This window comes from Pygocentrus nattereri, unplaced genomic scaffold (genome assembly GCF_015220715.1).
Source record: "Pygocentrus nattereri isolate fPygNat1 unplaced genomic scaffold, fPygNat1.pri scaffold_74_arrow_ctg1, whole genome shotgun sequence".
Taxonomy (NCBI): domain Eukaryota; kingdom Metazoa; phylum Chordata; class Actinopteri; order Characiformes; family Serrasalmidae; genus Pygocentrus; species Pygocentrus nattereri.
In genome coordinates, this window is record NW_023618305.1 from 71,928 (window position 1) to 81,438 (window position 9,511).

Here is a 9,511-nt window from a genome sequence, read left to right on the forward strand (position 1 = left end):
GCGGCTATTATTCTTCTATTTAACTGAAGCTGCACCATTTAATGGGAAAATTCCACCTTAAATGAAAAAAGGGAAATATGAACTTCAGCTTCATGTAAGAAGGTGTTAAAGATAATCTGTTATGAACGTCTACACGGATTAAATAATAATGTATAATATAATAGTATAATGTCCCTCGCTGCAGAGCTTTAACCGTCCCTGTAAATACGTAACTGACTAATATTAAGACCCTCTTTCTTATATTTCCTCATCTGTCATTTCCTGAGGATTTCTCCATATGGAAACGCTGTGTGCAGCACAGGCTGAGCCTCCTTCCAGCCCAGTGTAGCTCCCGTCCAGCAGGGCAGGTCAGAGTCATCCATCCATCCATCCATCCATTTTCTTAGCCGCTTCTCCGTCAGGGTCGCGGGGGGGGGGGGGTGCCGGAGCCTATCCCAGCAGTCTTCGGGCGGAAGGCACTAGCCATCATTTTCCCCTTTAATGTCTGAAAATGGCTTTGAGCAGAAGATCTCGAGATATCACTCTAAATTCACGGTCCATCCCTGCTGAAAGAGGGCAAGCAGGAAAAACTCTGGTGAGACTTTAATGGGACTTGGCTTAACTCCATTACAGGTGACTAGCTTCCTGTAAACACCTTTAGGTCCCATTAGAAAACCATCAGATGCGTCTAGAGGCGGCCACAGGTTACCCATTTAAAATGTTACCTATTAAGCCGTTACAGGTCTTTACAATTTGATACAGACCAATCAGAAACACACAAACTGCCATAGCTGAACATTCTAAAACCAGCTGGAACAAAAGAAACTTCTGATGGTTTCTACTGGTTTGTAAGGTAAGATAAGACTAGAAACGAAGCATTTTAATTAAGCGGTCTCAAACACGTTTAAAGACAGGGTCTTAATATTAATAAAAATCACATGAAATCAAACGAACAGAACAGAACGACACAGAATCTCCCACGCCCCATGAAACAGAGGCGTCAATGTCTCACTCCACACTGCGGCAGGAACGCTAAGCTCCTGCACTGTGGCAGTCAGGATTAATTAAGCGGTCTCAAACACGTTTAAAGACAGGGTCTTAATATTAATAAAAATCACATGAAATCAAACGAACAGAACAGAACGACACAGAAACAGAGGCGCCCCATGAAACAGAGGCGTCAATGTCTCACTCCACACTGCGGCAGGAACGCTAAGCTCCTGCACTGTGGCAGTCAGGAGCGTTCGTCTCCACCGCCGGACAGATTCTCAAGATCTCCATCTTCTGCGAAAAGCCCAAGACATACTGATGAGGGTCAGCTCTGACCGTTAGGGCACAAGCCCTTTAAACCGGGCAAAGTGAGTACATCACTCAGGCATGGTTAGATTAAGATTAGAGTAGATTAGATTATGGGACTCTTAATAGTCCCACAACGGGTAAATTTCACCCGTCTGTGCAGTGAAACACCACATACACACTAGTGAACGCACACACACTGGGGGGCAGTGAGCACACTGACCCGGAGCGTATGTTCTATCAGACCATGGTTGCCAGCTGTCTTTTCTATGCTGTGGTGTGCTGGGGAGGAAGCATAAAAAGGAGAGACAAGATGCAATTGGTCAAGCTGGTCAGGTGAGCGGGGTCAGTGGTCGGTGTGGAACTGGACTCTGTGGTCACGGTGGCTGAGAGAAGGACACTACACAAACTGCTCTCCATTATGGAGGATGATGGCCACCCACTGCACACCATCATCATGGACAGGAGGAGCAGGTTTAGTGGCAGGTTGCTGTCACAGAGGTGCTCAACCCACAGATTCAGGAGATCCTTTGTCCCCAGAGCCATCAGGCTCTTCAGCTCTTCCCAGGGGGACCAGCAGAGAAGGGGGGGGCTGAATCTGAATCTCATACTTATCCTGTGTTTATCTATTCATCTGCACATATAGACAGCGCACTACACGTATAGACGCGAGCTGCGTGTATAGACAGCGCACTACACGTATAGAAGCGAGCTGCGCGTATAGACAGCGCACTACACGTATAGACGCGAGCTGCGCGTATAGACAGTGCACTACACGTATAGACGCGAGCTGCGCATATAGACAGCACACTACACGTATAGACGCGAGCTGCGCGTATAGACAGCGCACTACACGTATAGACGGCAAGCTGCGCGTATAGACAGCGCACTACATGTATAGATGCGAGCTAGACAGCGCACTACACGTATACACGTATAGACGCGAGCTGCGCGTATAGACAGCGCACAACACGTATAGACGGCAAGCTGCGCGTATAGACAGCGCACTACATGTATAGATGCGAGATAGGCAGCGCACTACACGTATAGACGGCGAGCTGCGCGTATAGACAGCGAGCTGCGCGTATAGACAGCGCACTACACATATAGACGGCGAGCTGCGCGTATAGACAGCGCACTACACGTATAGAAGCAAGCTGCGGTCAGAAACTGACCAATGATGAAAGGGTTATGGGGTGGCTGATAAGTTGTGCAGCAACAGGTGGAACAGTGGATGGGAACTTTTTGGGTGGTGGGTCATTCTCAGCACTGCAGTGATGCTGACACACTCCACCATCACGTCAGTGTCACTGCAGTGCTGAGAATGACCCACCACCCAAATAGTACCTGCTCTGTGAGGGTCCATCAGGGTCCTGAAGAAGAGAGTAACAGAGTATCAGAGTAACAGATGGACTAGAGTCTGTAACTGTAGAACTACAAAGTGCTATTATATGGTAAACAGAGTTGATATAATGGACAGTGAGTGTAGAAACAAAGGGTGGTCATAATCTGATATGACTGTGTATAGTGGAGCTGTAAGGTAGGGGTTTCAAGGGCGCTCATACCATTTCAGTATATGCACATTAAAACTCACCACGATCTTCTACCTGCTTTCTTTTACTCTTAATACCTAAACTGATCACAAGTCTTCTCCATGAAGAGCCAGTGTGACCACATGTTTTCCGTCCAAGCAACCATGATCATACCTCATACTGCTAACAAATTCTTTGAAGAATAAGACCAAATGATGAACGTCTGGGTTCAGGTGTGCTTCTCCTTAAATGCAATGAAAATCTGCAGTCAGGCTGGCTCCTTGTGAATAAGATTGGTGAGAAATGCTGGGCAATGCTTTAGGATATACATGTTAAAACTTACTGGGCTGTTCCACCAGCAACTTCTTCTTTACCTTCTTCTTACAAATGGTAGGGGGGACATCATCATCCTCCTCTGTGAAAGAAAGCAAAACATTTTATTTTTGTACAACAGCTTTTCAAATACATTTTACAGAAGTTCACAACGGAAGGTGTCTCTGGTGATGAGACCGTTATACAGCCAAAACACATATTCTCCTACAGCCACTTGAGGGGTTTCTTACATCATTTTCACTGGAGGAAGAGCACTGTGCAGTCACTACCTATATGCCAAATGTCCTTGTAGCCTTGCTTACGTATTTTCCAGCAGACAATGACGTGGCTATATGTGGCCCGTAGTAATATAGCAAACCCGACTACGCCACCTGGGGAATTTCACCCCAGGACATCTGTCAATCTAAGCCAATAAAGGCACATAGACACACAGGTAAACCTGAATAAATATCCAGAGATGTGGATTGAGGTAATCAGAAAGGTTTTTTTTTTTTTTTTAACCTGTCATGTCTGGCCATTTTTGCAATCGGAATGGTAATCCGAATGTACTGATGTACCAAACATATTTGTTTTCACAAGAAAAAGCGCTATAGGTTACTAAAGCCTATTCTTGTTAAAGTTTGTATTTTATTTGTTTGGCCAGGCCTGACAGGCAATAAAAAAGAGGACAGGAAAGAAAGAGAAGAAGGGAGGAAAGAGAGAGAAAAAAAAAATCATAATAATGATAATTAAATAAGTAAATAAAAAAATAAAAGAAAAATCAAATAAAATAAGTAAATAAACAGACAACTAAATAAAAATAAAAATAAATAGATAAATAAGTAAATAAAAAAAAAGAGAAGGGAAAAAAACAATTATACAGATATACATACATATACATATTCACATATCTATACATATACATATACATATATACACCCAGACATAATTCTACTATTTGCTGCTACATACATACACATGTTTACATATCTATACATATGCATATATACATATACACCCAACCACCACACACAATTCTACTGTTTGCAGCAATGTGTATATGTGTGTATATGCGTTCACGTGTCATGTGTCATGGAATGTGCTCAGCAATGAGGGCAAGAAGCCGCAACCATGCCCCCGTGTTCCAGAGACAGATAGGGAAGGACCCGGGGGACCCAGACCATCCACAGCCCATTAGGAACTCAGGAGACCTGAGGCCACATGCTCCGACGGCCACCGCGTGCACGCCCCAGAGGACGAAGAATGGAGGCCCCAGACAGAGCACCCACAGACAAAGGGCAAGTGACCGGAGAGCCAGAGGCAATGAGCAGCCCACCCCCCCAGCAGGTCAACATCCCCAGCATGAGCCGAGCATGCGGCCCCCGAGGCCCCAGGCGCCCGAGACCGGCCGACCCCCGGCAGGACCCCCCCATGCCAAAGAGGCCCAAACCACCCTCAGGACACAACCGCCAAGGGAGCAGGGCAGGGACCACGCCAAGATGTCCAGCCATGCACCCAGGGACCCACAGGACACCCATACCCCGGGGGGGGTACGGAGTCGGCAAGCAACGGGGAGCAGTGGGGAGGGGAAACTCCTGCCCACCACCATGTACCACAGATGTCCAGGCTCAGCAAGTCATAGACCCAGGCCCAGCTGTCCACACACACATGCTCACACGCCGGTCACCCACTCATGCACACACACGGAACATACATGGACTCACAGTGTCGGCGGGCGGACACCAGTACGGGCCAGCGGCAACCCAGGGAGGCAGCCACCCCGGCCCCGAACGACCGGCCAGTCCCCCCACCAGGCAGGGTGCACCAAACCGGGGTGTGAGAGGGTGTGAGAGAACCCCCATGTGTAGTGTGATGTTTGACTGAGTGAGAGGAGGGGAAGAGTCAGGATAAGAAAGACCGAGAGGCAGAGAACTACCCCTCGGAGGAAGAGAGCCAGCTGGCGCTAGCTCACTAGGCAACCCGGTTTCCTACACCCGGCCGCGGCGCAGGGAAGGCCGGCCCCGGGCCCGAAGCGGCCACGCCCCAGGACACCACCACGCTCCAGGCCGGCGCCCGCCCACACAGCTGACACAGCACAAAACATACACCCCCACACGCACACAAGAGACAACAATTATCACACATACACATACTCACAATTACAATACACATACAAACACATACAAACACACACACATACATACCAACACAAACACACTCACCCGCAACAAACTTCACACACACCCATATACACGCAAACACAGTGGTCCTGGGTCCAGAACCAACCGGCCCTATGTGGTTGTCCCCCTACTTGAGTGCTCCACCCCTCCTCCCGGGAGGCATCCAGAATCCCGGAATGCCAGACAGACACCCCGGCGCGTCCCAAACCCCCCCCACCCGGTGGTGCGCCCAGGGGGGCACAGACCCTTCCAGCGCAGGGAGGAGCCCAAACGGGGGACGGGCAACCCCAGGCGCCAAGGCCCTAGACCCCGCACCCCCGCCCACACAGAGGAGGCCAGCCCCCTGGACGGGGCCAGCACCCACCCCCACGGGCCCCCAGATCCCCACCCCAGGACCGTGAGCGCACACATCCAGGCCCCCCACCATCAACAACAGGGCCCGCACACAGAAACCGCAGAGCGGCAGCCCCCATCTCCAGTCCAAGAGCCATCAGACACCCAAATCCCCCAGCCCACCCCCAGCCACCTGCTGGGTACACAAGACAAGACTACAGCCGGTTACCCCCATCACATGATGGAGCTGATCAGTGGGGACCAGAGGGATTCAAAATGTAGTCAATTGATTTTTAGTGGTAGCAGACATTCTTTCCAGACTAATGTGGTCTAAAAGTAGGTTTCTGTAGTGAGTGATACATAAATCATTTTTTGTTTTCCACTTCATGAGGATAGTTTTCTTGGCGATGCATAGGGCAGTAAGAACTATACGTGATATATTCTTTTCTATGTTTAATTCACTTATATCACCTAAAATGCACAGTTTTGGTGAGACTTGGATATCACAATGGAACCATGTGGATAAGTCTTCACATATCGTCTGCCAAAATCTCTGAACAGGCATGCAAGACCATATAGCATGCATATAATTTTCAGTATAATTACCTGTGCAGTTAGTGCATATATTTGTTTCTCTGAGGCCCATTTGGAACATTCTGTGCCCTGTATAATGTATTCTATGGAGAGTTTTGTATTGTATAAGTTGTAAATTTGGATTTTTAGTCATTTTAAAAGTGTTTAGACATATCTGTGTCCAGAAGTTTTCATCCGGGATGATGGAAAGATCTCTCTCCCATTTTGTAATTGGAAGGGATATTGAATCATTAATTTTTAATAATAACTTGTATATTTTTGATAACAGTTTAGGGGTATAGAGTTTTAGAAACGTCTGTTATCCACACAGGGATTTCTAGATTTAGATTACTTAAATTAAATCTTGCCTGTATGATGGACCTCAATTGGTGATATTCCAGAAATTTGCTACTGCTAATTTCATATTTTAAAATAAGATCTTCAAATGAAATAAAGGTCCCATCATGAATAACATGTTCTAAATTATTTATTCCTTTTTCTTGCCATTCTGAAAAATTCAGTACTGTCTTTTTCCGACATATATCGGGATTGTTCCAAATGGGTGTTAATTTACAAGAGACTTAGCCATCTTTAAGAATTCCCACCAGGCTATCAGGGTGGTGCTTATTGTAAGGCTTTTAAAGCAATTGTAATGTTTAATGCTGGCGCTAATGAGAGGTAAGTCAGATATTTCCAATTTCCCACAGAGTGTTTGTTCCAGATCCAGCCATGGACTGTCTGAGCAGTTTGATTTCATCCACCTTGAAATCAGAAAGGTTTATTCGCAACCCACCTATAAAATCACTCGTTTATTAGTATTATTTAAAAATGTAGCAAAGACACAGTACAGAAGAAAACATATCAAATAGAATAAAGAAATATGAGAGCTCCAAAGAACTGGGATACTGGCCGGGGGTGTGCAATTACAGATGGCCTAGCCCTGTCTGTATTCTAAAGTCTCCAATACACACACCCACACACACGCAAGCAAAAGTGCAGTGCACGTGAACTCACACCACAGCAAGTAAGGTGCCAAACCACGAGTGAACAGACAGAAAGGGGGGCATCCAAATGTCCTACAAGAAGAAGAGACACAATTAGAATTTCACAAGTGCTCCGACCACTAGACCCACAGGACACCCCACAGCCAACAATGTTTTCCCAAAAATAACAAATAATAATACTTTAAAAACAATCCCACACTAAACCAAACACTGCTGCCAAAGTAAATAAAACAGTAAGTCAATTAAACAGAAAAAACACGCCGCAAAACAGACACCGCAAAACAGACGCCGCAAAACAGACGCCGCAAAACAGACGCCGCAAAACAGCAGCGGCTCCAATTTCACTATGTAGGTGTTAAAAAATTTCTTTGTTCCACTCGTCAGACGCCACGCGGACTGGTCACTGGCGACGCTCACACAGGACCTTCGGCTGTTGCTATACACAGCTCACACCCTGTTAGCTGCTGCCCCAATCCACATTACACCTACGGATAGACATTAGCTGTATAAGCTACCAGTACCCACCAAACTATGCGGAATACCGCGTACCTACCTACGGATAGGTGCTGCTCCAGCACAACCAGATTACAGGAGTGATAAAATGCAGTGAAGCCACAACAAACGGCTACCGCGTTTAAGATGTTTCCGAGAGCTCGGCGCCAACGCACCGTCGACACAGAATGGGGAGAGAAGCTTGCCTAGACCAGCACACCTGCATAGGGACATTACCCATTAATGTTAAACCGCAAGCCAAGTAGCGCCACCTTTAGGAGCAACCTACCGTTCGATGACCATCAGCCAAGTCACAACAGACCGCAGCAAAGTGAGGATATGCCTACACCCAGTACCATCGTACGTATATATGCTAAAGCTAATGCTCACACCTAATTGTATCCACCTGGCACTTCCGTAAAGGGCGGGGGGAGGAAACAATGCATCACCTTGACTACGGTTGCTGTCAAGACTCGCAACACACTCGTAGCCAGGCACGGGCTTCACTGGCTACATATACATGTGGTACTTCACCGCAGTCAAGGAAGCATCAAGATGCTTTTGTGTTCACAATACAAATGTAACAGTCACATCTCTGACCACCTCCGAATGTGGTTTGGGCAATCAGATTACAGTGCATCTTCAAGTAGTACTTATGATCAGATCACCCAGGACGCATGTCATGCCAGGTGTGACCAAGACCTTGGACCAAGTTATTAAAGGGATGAAGACTTACCTTCCATTTCTGTTTCTTCATCATCATCTGTTTACTTTCGTCTTTGGCGCTTTGGTGCTCCGTCTTTCCTTGGTTGGCTTTGTGCCTCATCATCACCTAAATCGGTTTTATAAACAAAAGAGCAACCTAGAAATATATGCATTAACGCTCAGTTTCCCAGACAAGGATTAAGTCTCGTCCTGGACACTTTTTAGTCTAAGACGAAACTTAATCTCTGTCTGGGAGACCAACCCAAAGTTCCCAACAGGTGGACTACAGGCTTTAATGGACTTGGTTCACTTAAGATTTGTTACTCAGTTGGTTCAGGGAAAAACTGCACAGCACTTTTGACTGTGTATTACACTGTGCAGTAATTTAGCCTACAAATTTGTATATTAGCTAAACAATGATGTAGTACTAAAGACCATAAGAGGACGTGTGCCTTTTCATTAAGAATAGTTTACTTTGGTGTACACAAAAAAAAGATCAATAAATTGTGGTCTTGAGAAGGATAAAGATCAACATTACGGTTGATCACACAAATATAAAAGTGCTTTGGAAAACGTGTAGTTCCACCTAGTCAGTACGCATTGCACTAAACTAGTTAATTAGCTGCTGCTGACTTGATATACAAGCCCAATTCTAATGAAGTTGGGACGTTTTGTACAACATAAATAAAAACAGAATACCATCCATCCATCCATTTTCTAAGCCGCTTCTCCGTCAGGGTCGCGGGGGGGTGCTGGAGCCTATCCCAGCAGTCATCAGGCGGAAGGCAGGATACACCCTGGACAGGTCGCCAGTCCATCGCAGGGCAGACAGACAGACACAGACAGTCACTCACACACTCACACCTATGTCCAGTTGGCCTGACTGCATGTCTTTGGACTGTGGGAGGAAACCGGAGAACCCGGAGGAAACCCACGCAGACACGGGGAGAACATGCAAACCACACAGAGAGGACCCTGGTCACCCGGCAGGGGAATCGAACCCAGGCCCTCCTCACTGTGAGTCGCAAGCGCTACCCACCCATCATCGTATTCTGTTTAGTATCTTTCCAATTTTAGTATATGTGCTTGCTACAGCATTTTCAAC

At 46.7% G+C, this 9,511-nt stretch overlaps 1 long non-coding RNA gene across 1 annotated transcript; it reads right to left on the bottom strand.

Moving 5' to 3' along the window:
• Positions 1–1,221: 1,221 nt before the first annotated feature.
• Positions 1,222–8,013, bottom strand: LOC119263020. Its single transcript, XR_005130043.1, has 3 exons — positions 7,763–8,013; positions 3,151–3,222; positions 1,222–1,263 (listed from the first exon to the last, which is right to left on the bottom strand). It is a non-coding gene; the product is annotated as an uncharacterized LOC119263020 (long non-coding RNA).
• Positions 8,014–9,511: the final 1,498 nt, after the last annotated feature.